A 13,872-nucleotide genomic window follows, 5' to 3' on the forward strand; every position below is an offset into this window, starting at 1 on the left:
CAGAAGCAGGCAAATCTGAGTTCGAGGCCAGCCTGATCTATAAAGTGAGTTCCAGGACAGCCAGGGCTTCACAGAGAAACCCTGTCTTGAAAACTAAAAAAAAAAAAAAAAAAAAAAGAATTCAAGGCATATCCTCGGCTACATAATTGTCTCTAGAGAGACTCTACTTAAAAACACACAGACGCAGAACACACAATAGGGTTTTGTGAGTAACGACACCGGCCATCGAGCTTGATAAACTGAGTTTAATCCCCAGGACTGTGTGCTGGAAGGAAAGTTGTCCCATAAACTCCACAGCAGCAGGCAGTGGTGGCACACACCTTAAGCCCAGCACTCAGGAGGCCGAGGCAGGAAAATCTCTGTGAGTTCGAGGCCAGCCTGGACAGTTCCAGGACACAAAGAAACCCTGTCTTGAAAAAACTAAATGAGCCGGCCAGTAGTGGCACACACCTTTAATCCCAGCACTTGGGAGGCAGAGGCAGGCGGATTTCTGAGTTCGAGGCCAGCCTGGTCTACAGAGTGAGTTCCAGGACAGCCAGGGCTACACAGAGAAACAAAACAAACAAAAAAACCTAAATAAATAAATAAATAAACCCTCCACATCAGCATGTGTACATGTAGGTGTATACTTAGAAGCACACACACATACAAATAAGTAAAGTACAAATTTTCAAAAAATAAATAAAATAAATTATCTTTTATTGTTTCAATTCAGCAAACATTTGACCAAATCCTACACCATCTTCCAGATTCGTACAGTCATTTCTTAGCTTAAAATACATGGCTTCTTTATGCATTAGAGTATGTCTCCAAAAATGCCACTCTGTACTTCCCAGAGAAAGTCTGCATTCGGCAGACAGAAATTGGCTCAGGAAAGTATACTTTTATTAAACCAGGAATTAGGCAGAGCTCATCAGTGTTAGACACAGAGACAGAAAGAACACTTAGCATCTGGCCTCTAGTAGTTCCCCAGTCACTGAAGCAGAGGAAAAGACACACATATGAACCTAGACTATAGGTTTGTGGTAGAGCCCGTGGTTAGTTTGCACAAAGCCCCGAATTCAATCTCAGGCAATGAAATGTGATGATGATGATGATGATGAGGAGGAGGAGGAGGAGGAGGAGGAGGAGGAGGAGGAGGAGGGGAAGGGGAGGAGAAAGAGGAGGGAGGAGGAGGAAGAAGAAGGAAGGAAGGAAGGAAGGAAGGAAGGAAGGAAGGAAGGAAGGAAGGAAGGAAGAAGAAACCTAAAGGTGAAGAAGCATTTAAAAGTGAAGAATATGTGTGGTGGAAATCTAGCTGACCAGAAACAACCTGATGTTAGCTTTCAAAGTGAGTCTTTTAAAATAAGCAGCTTTAAACTAAAAAAAAAAAAAAAGAGTAAGAAACAGCTGCCTAGAAGGTATAGTTGAGAGAGGATGTTATCTCCACCCCATCTGTTTTAGCATCCATCAAACAAGCAAAAACAATGCTCTATCACTAGGTTGCTAGGTGCCTGGTCATCCACAAGGCGCTAGCCTGAGATGTTCACACTTGAAGTAGCCTTGGGCTTAGAAGCCCTAAGCCTCCTTCTGATCTCTTCTCTGCTCTACCTTCACACATTTGATATAGTTTCCCACTATGCTTGACTTCCTCCTGGAGCCCAGGTTTACATCTCAAGAGAACGTTATTCTTTCAATCACTGTTTATTGACAGCCTCTTCAGTAGCAGGCTTTCAGGTTAAATATATATATATATATATTTGTTTCAATTCTTAAGGCATTCACCTTTGGTCTCCGCACAAAGCTCGGGTGTGTGATTAATGCCTTCCTGTGATGATTATTGATTAGAAGTCTCGAAATGCATCCCCTTGAGCCTAGTGACTCAGTGACTATCGAAGTCAACTACCTGAGTTCAAATCCTCGCTCCATCTAGTGCTCGATCTTAGACAAGCTGCTCTGCCTCTCTGCACTTCACACCAGTGGTAATAATACCGATCTCGTCTTGGGTTTGCTGTGGAGCGCTTATGTACAGAAAAGGGCTTAATCAATAGCAGCTGTTTTTAGACAAGAACCATCTCCCCTTCTGTTACCAGTGTATTCCTTACCCTGGTGCTTAGTGAATACATCTGTTTATTTTGGTCACACATTAGATAGAATATAGAATAGATACCGATCATCTACATTTTTTGCATGTTTGTTTTGAGATTTATTTTTATTGTGTATGGGGGTATTTTATCTGCATTTACATCTATTCACCAAGTGAGTACAGTGCCTACAGAGACCAGAAAAGGAGGTCAGAACTCCTGGAACTGGACAGTTGTGAGAAGCCATGTGGATGCTGGAAATTGAACTCAGGTCCTCTGGAAGAGCAAGCATCCAGAGCTCTTAATCACTGAGCCATCTCTCCAGCACCACACCACTGAATTGTTCAACTCATCTAATAAAACTCCGAGTTCCTGCTCAGGTTCAGTGCTCAGGATTAAAGGAAGAAAAGATACAAAGAACGACAAATCAGAGAATCTAATCCTGGCTGGAGAGATAACTCAGCACAACGCTGTTCTCACAGAGTACGTGGGCTGGTTTTCTAACACTGATGATATGCTAATTCAGAACTGCCTGAAACTCTAGTGCCAGAAAACTCCATACGCTCTTCTGTCATCAGGCATACATGTGGTGACCACACACTCATGGAGACACATACATTTTCTTTTTTCTTTTTTTTTTCTTTTTTTTTCTTTTTTTTTCCGAGGGTTTCTCTGTGTAGTCCTGGCTGTCCTGGACAAACAAAACAAAACAAACAAAAACAAAAAACAAAACAAAAAAACCTGTATCAACACACACACAATGCATATGGAAATGCTTTGGTGTGTTTGAATGTACCTGAGATTAAGGACAAGTTTGTCCGGCTAAGAGAGTAGGGTAGAGTGGGTCACAAGTTTGAACAAGGTAGTAAAGTCATTTACTTACAAAAGGCAAAGGAGGAAGCTATGCAATTACTCAGCTGGGGCAGGGCCAGTGCAAAGCCTGGAGGCTGGTATGTGTCCTACCTGGACACAAGGAAGGGGCTGGAGCAGAGGAAGAAGGGGAAGAGCAGGGCCTGATTGATGTCAGAGTGTTGGGGTGGGGTGGGAAGGGCACAAACTAAGTAGAGCCTTATAGACACCCACTATTGTGAGGTTCTCGGCAAATGGGAACATAGCTCAGTAACAAGACTATTGCTGGTGAGGCTCTGTGTTCAGACACTAGCATAGGAAAGGTAGTTGGTTTTTTTTTTTTTTTTTAACAGACTGGTTGCTTTCTATCAACTGAAAGTGAAGCCCTTGATGAAGAGGGGCGGGGGATAAGCTCTGTAAGAGATGGATAGATGATAAATAGATGATAGATAGATAGATAGAGATAGGCAGACAAGCAGACAGAGGGTGTAGGAGGTATTCAAGAATCTACGTAGAAGCCGCAGGGCAGGGGTGGCACATGCCTTTAATTCCAGCCTTCAGGAGGCAGAGGCAGGTCATCTCTGTGAGTTTGAGGCCAGCCTGCTCTATAGATCAAGTTTCAGGACACAGAAAATCCAGTCTTTGGTGGGGCGGGGGGAGAGGCCAAGAAAAGCAGAATCCATGTAGAACAAGGCATGATAGCATGTATCTGTAATCCTGGCATCCAGGAGGTGAAAACAAAGTTTCAGTTAAAGGCCAGTCTCAGTTACACACCAACTTTGGTCTCACTTTGCTGCTGTTTTCTTTAATTCTGCTTTGTTTCTGTTTTAATAAATTGGATGAAGAAGGGAGATCAGTCAGGCACCTATCACAATAAAAAGCTAAAGGCATTAGAGGTTTGGAGCACAGTTGATTATTTATTTGGTCAGCTGGTACGTGTGTTTGAAGGTATTGCCATCAAGACCAAAGGCAGTAAATGCCAGCTAACCAAGTATGTCTCCAAGACTTCTGCCTCCTCCCACTAAAAGGATGGAGGGGACATCAACCCAAGTAGAGAACATCTTGCATGAACAGAACTGAAAGCAACGGGATCCCACGTTCAAATCTGAACATGTCATATTGGAGACTTCTGTTAGGCTTCCAAGTAGTATTGTGTGGGGTCATCTATGTCTGATTGGCAGCTCCCCAGTGCCATGCACAGGGCATCAGGGTTAGGGACAATGGTGCAGGTTAGAGAGGCTAAGTCAGTCACAAAGGCACACCTTGGGAGGAACGGGAATGGGTGAAGAGGTGAGGCAGGGAGGGAAATATCAGAGGAGCTCCCCTGGATGACTCTAACTTTCCATGGTCCATACCAAGAAGGCACATGGAATGGGTGGATCTTGTGATACCATGTCTGTAGAGATGAGAGAAATTTAAAAAAAAAAATGTAGAGAGCTACTGTTAAGGATTGTCTGTGAATTCTCAAGGGAGTTCTCTAATCCCTGCAACCTCCATGATGAACTTGGCCTTACATGTTTGCTTTTGCCCTTTCATGATAGCGGTATGGGAGTGGTACCGAGATACTTGCTGTTTACCTTTCCTTGCATTTTCTGGCCACATCTTTACAGACCTATTTGCTGTGAGTGCTATTTCTATGCATCATAGGGGCCTTAGGATGCCAGCCCCTAACTAGAAAGTGGCTTTGCACTCGCTTGTTCCATGCAATGTAGAGTTTTACCCATTCTCATGGGAAAACGTAACACATGAAAAACAATTAAAAAGAAAGAAATACAAAAGTGAGCAGACACTTTGAAGTAGAATGCCATTTTCTATGGAACTTAAACACAGGGTGAGAAGCTGTGACTCTTACAGGACATGAGCAAAATCCACCACAGCTCAAAGTGACTGGTTCTTCCAAGGAGGGCATTGCTAAGCCTTAGTGTCTTGACAAACAGTTAAGACTCCTGGATAGAGGTGGGGGGGAAGGGGGAGAGAAGGGGGGATGCTGATCCTGAAAGACAGAAGGGCTGAGAGTCTGAAAGGCCTCTAAGTGCTGAAAAGCGTGGGGTCTAAGAATCTGGTCAAGAGCCAGGCGGTGGTGGCGCACGCCTTTAATCCCAGCACTTGGGAGGCAGAGGCAGGAGGAGTTCTGAGTTCGAGGCCAGCCTGGTCTACAGAATGAGTTCCAGGACATCCAGGGCTACACAGAGAAACCCTGTCTCGAAAAACCAAAAAAAAAAAAAAAAAAAAAAAAGAATCTGGTCAAGGAAGGGGCAGAGATAAGCAGAGAAATAGGAAGGTTGTAGCTGACTTAGGGGTGACAGTAAGTAAAGAGAGGTAGGAAATCGGGAGAGACACTCCAGCCTGCCTGCTGGGGAAGTGGGAATTTCTGGTTTCATTGGAGACTCAGTTGAGTCATGTAATGTCTTTCTGGAAACTGTCTTATGAGAGGATGTTTTGATGAAGCAAACATGTAAAAGGATGTTTTGCTGAGAACAGACATGTGGTGTTTTTCTGGAAGCTGCCCGGTGAAAGGTCATGTGATGTTTTGCTGGAGCAGACACTTGAGAGGACACGTGATGTTTGGAAAGAGTATAAGTACAATACAAAAAGGAAGTGGAAAGCATTCTGGCATTGGTTTGCCTTGCTGGGCTTCACTGGGCTTCACTTGTCGTGACTTTGGAGAGAGGAACTCACCAAAGAACTTCTGGAGGTGTTCCTGCTGCTTCTTGCTGCTTGAGTAGACTGGTGCCAATTAGTGGAGCCTTCCAGAGCAGCTGCTGCTGATTCAAGTGGACTGGACTGTAGACAATGAAGATTGGGATCGCCCCAAGGAACTAATTCTAAACAAGTCCAGAGCCCTCTTGTCCTATTAGACATTTCCTCCCCTACCTTTGCTAGATGGGCTATCAGAGAGGTTGAAGCATTTAAGAACCTTTATTAAAGTAGGTTTTGGCCGGGCAGTGGTAGCACACGCCTTTAATCCCAGCACTTGGGAGGCAGAGGCAGGCAGATTTCTGAGTTCGAGAGTTCGAGGCTAGCCTGGTCTACAGAGTGAGTTCCAGGACAGCCAGGGCTACACAGAAAAACCCTGTCTCGAAAAAAAAACAGAAGAAAAAAAAAATAAAGTAAGTTTTGAAAAATATAAACATACATTCTGGTACTCTTTTTCTCTGTGTCATTTAATATGGGTTATTGGTCACCCTCTTTTTTCTTTCCCTTTTATTTTATTTGTTTCTTTCTTTATTGAGACAGTTTCTCTGTGCAGCCCTGGCTGTCCTGAAACCTGCTCTGGAGACCAGGCTAGCCTTGAACTCACAAAGATCTACCTGCTTCCATTTCCCAAGAATTGGGATTAGAAGCATACACCATCATGCTCAGCTAATAAAGGTTATTTCTGATATTTTAAAGTCATGCTAAGGGGCTGGAGGGATGTTTCATGGCAGTTAAGAGCACTTGCTACTCTTGCAGAGGACCTGGATTAGGTTCCTAGTACCTACATGATAGATAGCAAGCGTTCATAACTCCAGTTCTAGGACAACTCTCATCCATAGGCATTGCATGCTTGTGGTGCACAGACATACATGTAGGTAATGCACTTGTATACATAAAATAAATGAAATAAATCTTAAAACTAAAATAACACTAAAATTGGGGACTCTAATGAAATTAGACACCCAAGAGGGGGCAGTACATGTTCACCCACTCCTGACTTGCCCATGTCACTCAGTGTCAATATGAAGAACATATTTTTAGCAAGGGCTCATTTGTCATTTTGTAGAAACAGCAGATAAAGATCCAAGGCAGCCATCTTGATGCATCTGCCAGACTCTCTCAGAACAGTTGCTAGTTTCCGGAAGTAGAAACTCCTTGGAGGGTTTATTGAAAGGACACTGGTTAGAGTCTTTCTCTCCCTCTGGCTTATCCTGTTGGCATTCACTTTATTGAAGTCCTTTTCCCTTTTCTTTTCTTCTAGTGATGCTCAAGATCAAATCCCGGGCCTTCTACTTGCAGATAGTCTACCAGTGAACTACATCCCCAGCCCTTTGTTTTTTTGAGACAAGATCTCACTATACAGTCCAAGAAGACTTGAACTCTGCCCAAGCCTCAGCCTCAGCCTCCTGGATACTGGGATAATGGCGGTGAATGAGCACTCCTGGGTGGGGCTGGGGGAAGTGTTAGGTACTAAAGATGCTGCTGATCCAAGTGAAAACAGACACAGCCTCCACATGAATGCTTAACCTTCTCCATCTTGAAACTAAAGAGATGGTTCATCAGTTAAGTGCACTTGTTGTTCTGGCAGAGGACCTAGGTTCAGTTCCAAGCACCAACCTAGCGACCCACAGCTATTTAGGCCCCAATACCCACATAATAAATCCAGTTCAAGGGGATCAGATGCCCTCTTCTGACCTCCACAGGCACCAGGTAGACACACAGTACACATACATACATTCAGACTACACACTCATACATAATAAATAAATACAATTTTAAATAAACAACTTCAAAACTCAAGAGCTATAAAGAACGATGGATGTGGAGAAAAATCTATGACCCCAATCATCCCCAGGGTGAGGCCTTGGGACAGAAATGGGAAAGCTGTCAAAAGAGAGCCTGGTTGCTTGGAGCTTGGAGTACTTGTTTGTGGTACTGGAGAATAAACTCATGCTAGGCAAGTGCTCTACCACTGAGCTGCAGCCCCAGTCTCCTACTATTCTTTTTTCTAATATAAAAAATCGATAATCTTAGCTGGCCTTAGCAGTATGCACCTGTAATGGCAGCACACTGGGAATAGAATCACCACATGTTCAAGGCTCGATCAGGCTATAGAGTGAATCTGAAGTCATTTCAAGCTAGAGAGCAAGAGTCTGTCTCAGTAAATAATTAAAATAAAATTAGGAAGATAAAAAAGTACATGGTGTTGCTATGAAGTCCAGGCTATCCTGGAACTCACCATTCTCCTGCCTTGACCTCCCTAGTAGCTGGGATTTTTTTTTTCTTTCTTGGCTGGTCTTTGTTTTTCAATTTCTCAATGAAGAAAGTGAGCTTGCTGGCACACTAGACCGCTGCTAGAAAGTTTTCACAAAGCTTTCTTCTCCGGGGGCTGCCAGTGGGAAATAGCCAGAGCTGGAGTTTGCTGGTACTTAAAAAGGAAGAAAAAAAAGTTGCGACTGCAGAAATCAGTAAATGACTACCTCCTCTATCCCTGTGGCCACACACATGAAAATACTCAGGCAGCACAGGAGCTGCGCTAACATTAGCTCACTCAGGGAAGATCAAAATGGGCTCTTTAAGGTTGACAGGCCTCTTAAAAGCTTCCCCTCCCAAGATCTCCTTAGAGAGAATGACATCTAGGCAGGGAAATGGAGAGAGAGGAAGGCGAAGCTCTCATCCTCTAGGACTATGGTTGAAATTATCCATCAAATCTATTCCTTAGGTAACCCTGACCCTCCAGGTCACACACATACATACATACATACATACATACATACATACATACATGCACGTATACAAACAGGTGTGTGCATGCACTCTCTCTCTCTCTCTCTCTCTCTCTCACACACACACACACACACGCATGCATGCACACACACATATACATACGTATACACACTCGTGCACACAAACAGGTGTGGGCATGCACTCTCACACACACACACCTGCACTCTCACACACAAACACACAGATACACAAACAGACACACATGCACTCACACACACAGACACACACCCCTGCACTCACACCTCACACACAAACACATAGATACACACACACACACACACACACACACACACCAACAGAAAATGTCATTAAATCAGACATTTAAATACACCAGGAGCTTGATCTTGATCTCAGGTTCATAGCATTTGGTCCTCTCTGCCCAAAACCTCCTTTCTCCAGATAGTTACCTCAGGAAAGCTCCTGCCTTCCGGGACTACTTCTAAAGAGGTGTCTGTTGCCTTGTGCAGTGAGGAGGTGTCTGTGTGTCTGCACCTATGACTCTGTTTTTTGTTTTTTTGTTTTTCGAGACAGGGTTTCTCTGTGTAGCCCTGGCTGTCCTGGAACTCACTCTGTAGACCAGGCTAGCCTTGAACTCTTGAACTCAGAAATCCGCCTGCCTCTGCCTCCCAAGTGCTGGGATTAAAGGCGTGCGCCACCACCACCCATCTATTCTTATTATTCTTATTCCCACTTGAACGCAGGGTCTGTGAAGGGAAGCAATCAGTCTGCCTGACTCTCCATTTTTCAAGCAGGATCCATACAGTGCCTTGTCTGAAGTAGGTGTCTAATAAAGTTTTATCATCAAAAGAGCAAACATCTGAATCGTTAAAGAGGTGATACACTACAGAAAGCCTGAAAAGTGTTTCCCAGTGGTCCCCACAATAAAAAGTCAGAAGCAAGCCGGATGGCAGTTATCCAGAGAATTCAGATACAAACAACTTACTTTAAATATCTATTTAAAAAAAATTTAATCTTTCAAGTTCCTCAATTCTTGACTTTATTTTAGATGTGTAAATCTGCCTATAAAGGATTTTTTCCCACCATTAAATAGAATATGCAAGAAGCTATCGAGTTGGATTGTGTTAAGGCTCTTGGCTCAACAGCCCAAACCAATAAGGTACCACTTGGGCTGAATGAAACTGGTCCACTTAAGAGTACACTCCTGCCGGGCAGTGGTGGCGCACGCCTTTAATCCCAGCACTTGGGAGGCAGAGGCAGGCAGATTTCTGAGTTCAAGGCCAGCCTGGTCTACAGAGTGAGTTCCAGGATAGCCAGGGCTACACAGAGAAACCCTGTCTCAAAAAAGAGTATACTCCTGTTGCTCAGGCTAAGTGCTACTCAGCCCCAGGCAGCTCTAATGAACGGTTCATTTTAGCTCAGTTGCATTGCCTATCCATAAACCTGTTCTAACTCTCATAGGCAGCCATCTGCTAATCCTTTGGTTGTTTTGTTTGAGGTTTTGCATTTTTCTCAAATAATTATTATTTGTTTTGTTTTGTGTTTTTGAGACAAGAGTCTCACCTTGTAGCTCTGGCTGGCCTGGAAGACACCATGCAGACCAGACTGTCCCAGAAACTCAAAGCAGTCCTCCTGCCTCTGCCTCCTGAGTGCTGGGATTAAAAGTGTGTGCCACCATGATCATCTCAAATAAATTTAAATTTACTTGTAAATTTAAACATTTTTCATTTGTAACCCTTAGGAGAGTGGGCAAGGGATTTTTCCTCCCTTTGCTCAATGGTTTTGGAATTGCAAATTAACAGATAGGTATGCATCAGTTTGTTTTGTTTTATTTTTTAAGATTATTAGCGGGCGGTGGTGGAGCACGCCTTTAATTCCAGCACTTGTGAGGCTGAGGCAGAGGAAGGCGGATTTCTGAGTCCAAGGCCAGCCTTGTCTACAGAGTGAGTTCCAGGACAGCCAGGACTATACAGAGAAACCTTGTCTCGAAAAACAAAAACAAAAACAAAACAAAAAAAAGATTACTTTCTGTGAGTCGGGCAATTGGTGGCCCACTTCTTTAATCTCAACACTTGGGAGGCAGAGGCAGGAGGATCTCTATGCATTAGAGGCCAGCCTGATCTACAGAGCAAGTCCCAGGACAGCCAAAGCTGCATAGAGAAACCCTGTCTCAAGAAACAAAAACAAACAAACAAACAAAAGATTATTTCTGTCTGTGCACCAGTTGCATGCCTGTGCCTGGTGCCTTGGGTCAGAAGTGGCCTTCAGATTTTCTAGAACTGGAATTAAAGGCAGTGTTGAGACACCATGTGGGAGCTGGGAGTCAAATCTGCGTTCTCTGGAAGAGCAGCCACTTCTCTTAACCACTTCAGTCCCAAGTGATGGCGTGCAGGGCTGGAACATCCTTCCTCTCACTCATCCCAGCTTCTGGCTTTGCTTTTTTTTTTTTTAAGTATTATTCCACATATAGATGAGATCTCAAAGTTCTTGTTTTTCTATACTTTATCATTTCTTTTCTATAAAAAAATGTTATCTACTTGTCTTTACTTTATGTGCATTGGTGTTTTGCCTGCATGTATGTCTGTGTGAGGGTGTTAGATCTTGGAGTTACAGACAGCTGTGAGCTGCCATGTGGATGCTGGGAATTGAACCTGGGTCCTTTGGAAGAGCAGCCAGTGCTCTTAACCACTGAGCCACATCTCCAGGCTACTTTATCATTTCTTTAACAGACAGTCTCCTAAGAATTTTAGTTTCGTAGTAAAGTTGGGCAGAAGACACAGCACTCTCCTCTCAGTTACCAAATTCCCTACCCTGGTGATCCACTGATGTCACCTGACCCAGCATTGTCACCCAGAGCTCACAGACTTGAGTCCACGCTGGTGGATCGGTTGTACATTCTGTGGATCAGAATAAACATGTAATGACTTGCAGAACAGTCTCACGGACCTTACAACGCTCTGTGCTTCCCCTGTCTTGTTTCTTAGGAGAGCCAACAACAGAAGAAATCTAAATGTGAAACTCCAACATATAGCTCCAGAGAAACATGGTGTTCAGATTGCTCAGCTTTAGGTAAGGTGAGAGGATGCACAGGTTGCCTTCTGTTATTTAGCAGCTGCACATCCGGTGTTTGAGGTTGTGCAGAGACACACAATTCCTCCCTCCATCTTCTCCACCCCTGCCTGCCTTATCCAATCACTTTCTTCTATAATACATTCTGTTCTTTCCAGTCCCTCGATCTGTCTGTAGGCTCCTTCTCACTCCCATCCTTTCTCCCTCTCCACCCATCCATCCTTCAAAACCACTTGCCTCTACCCGAGCTGCCACTGAATCCTGCCACACACAAGGTTGTCTTCCCTCCATGAACACACCACTGCTTTGCCCTTTGAGCCCTTAATGACAACTCCATCATTTGGCCCTGTTGAGATACTGGATTTTACTGCTAGTTAAATTTTCATATGCACAAGTCTTGCCTCCTCCACTGAGTTGTAAACACCTAAAACAATGGCTCTACTGTCCCCTCCAGGGAATGTGTCGGTCACTGCAAAGACACAGATCTCTGATTACTTTATACCTACCTGGATCTATGGCATGTCTACCAAAAGCAAAACTTGGAAGACGTTAAAGTTTGTCTCTTAATATTTCAGTGACTGGAACAGAATCATAAACCTGGGTCTCAGTCCACTCTGACTGACCCAGACTTACTTCCAAGGCAGCTTCTCAGCCGAGAGTCTAGTACTAGGTAACTGAGTCACCCAGAGCCAACATTGCCAGCCTTCCCCTGGCTCTACATGCAAACTGGTTCACTATGCTGTGCAGACCAATAATTCCAATTGTATATGACAGACAAATTTTAAATTGTTGGAGTTGTGTATGGCAGACAGATTTTGAACATCTGGGTTCCAACGGAACCAGCTTGCACTGGCTTGTTTTCATGAAGCTAATCTCTGGTTCTTATGAAAAAGAAAGTACTTTTAAACCAGTGGTTCTCACCCTTCCTAAGGCTGTGACCCGCTAACACAGTTCGTCATGTTGTGGTGACCCCTAGCCATAAAACTATTTCATTGCTATTTCATAACTGTAATTTTGCTGCTGTTAATGGATCATAATGTAAATATCTGATATGTGACCCCAAAGGGGTCATGACCCACGGGTCGTGAACCACTTTAAAACCATCTTGGGAGAAATAAATACATTTGGGGTATATTCGATAGATGTGGAAACAGCTGAAACACGCAGGCACCGGATTGGGAAAGTGTGTTTGTACAAGGAGGATGACCCGGCTTGCTTGACAGAAGGCCATTTTCTTCTTAAATGCTGTTTGAGTGCTGTCGAAAGAAACCCTGCTTTTTCAAGCCCATTCCTTAGAAGAAAAGAAAATATGGCTGGTGATCATTAGCCAGCTTTATTTTATTTACTAAGATAAGATTTATAGCTTCGAGTAAGACTGAACTCGTGCACTACCCACAATTACCCTGTAACACAGAACACGGTTGCCAAGCATCTTAGTAAATGCTGGACTCTCCAGGAACCATGAAAATTCCAGGCCACCCCTTGTTCCAACAACCTTAAAGAACCGGCCAAATCTCTACTCACTATGGGAGGTAGAGGAAGGTGCCCAGTGGCAAGGTATTGTGTATACAACTGCCACTAGACACTTTGAAAGGGGAGGGCTCTTTCAGTTGATTCTGCGGCCCTTCACTCTGACACCCAGGATCATCTGTAGTTTTAGCAATCCTCCAGCAGAGATTACAAGTGTGAGTTGTCACACTCAGCTGAGATGGTCATTAGGATTTATTATTATTATCATTATTACTCGTGTGTGTGTGTGTGTGTGTGTGTGTGTGCATGTCTGAAGGAAGCCAGAGGACAACTTACAGAGAGATTGGTTCTCTCAGTCCACTCTGTGAATCCTGGGAATTGAACTCAGGTTATCAGAGTTGGTGGCAAGCACTGGGCCATTTTTTGTTTAATGGTGGTTGTGTTTATTTATGCAGAGGCTTGGGGCTTTTTTTTTTTATTTGTTTTTGTTTTGCTGTGTTTTGTTTGGTATGTACTTATTGGTTTTTAGGGTTCTTTTCATATAATATATATTTGATCATATTCTTTTCTGACTCCTCCCAGTACCTCCCCACCTCCCTTTTCACCAAACTTCCTGAGAGGAGAAAAGAATCTATGCAGAAGAGAAAAGAAATATTTTATTGATTGATTGATTGATTGATTGATTGATTGATTGATTTTTATGGTTTTTTCGAGACAGTGTTTCTCTGTGTAGCCCTGGCTGTCCTGGAACTCACTCTGTAGACCAGGCAGGCCTCGAACTCAGAAATCTGCCTGCCTCTGCCTCCCAAGTGCTGGGATTAAAGGCGTGTGCCACTACTGCCCGGCGGAAAGAAATATTTTAAGAACCAGGGTTTGTGGATGGTTCCAAGGAAACAGCATCCTCCAGACACATCAGGACTGATGCTCCTGTGAACTCTCCGAGACTGTGACAGGGTGCAAAGACCTCCACAGGTTCAAG

The sequence above is a fragment of the Grammomys surdaster genome, unplaced genomic scaffold (assembly GCF_004785775.1).
Source record: "Grammomys surdaster isolate TR1022 unplaced genomic scaffold, NIH_TR_1.0 234, whole genome shotgun sequence".
NCBI classification, from domain to species: Eukaryota; Metazoa; Chordata; class Mammalia; order Rodentia; family Muridae; genus Grammomys; species Grammomys surdaster.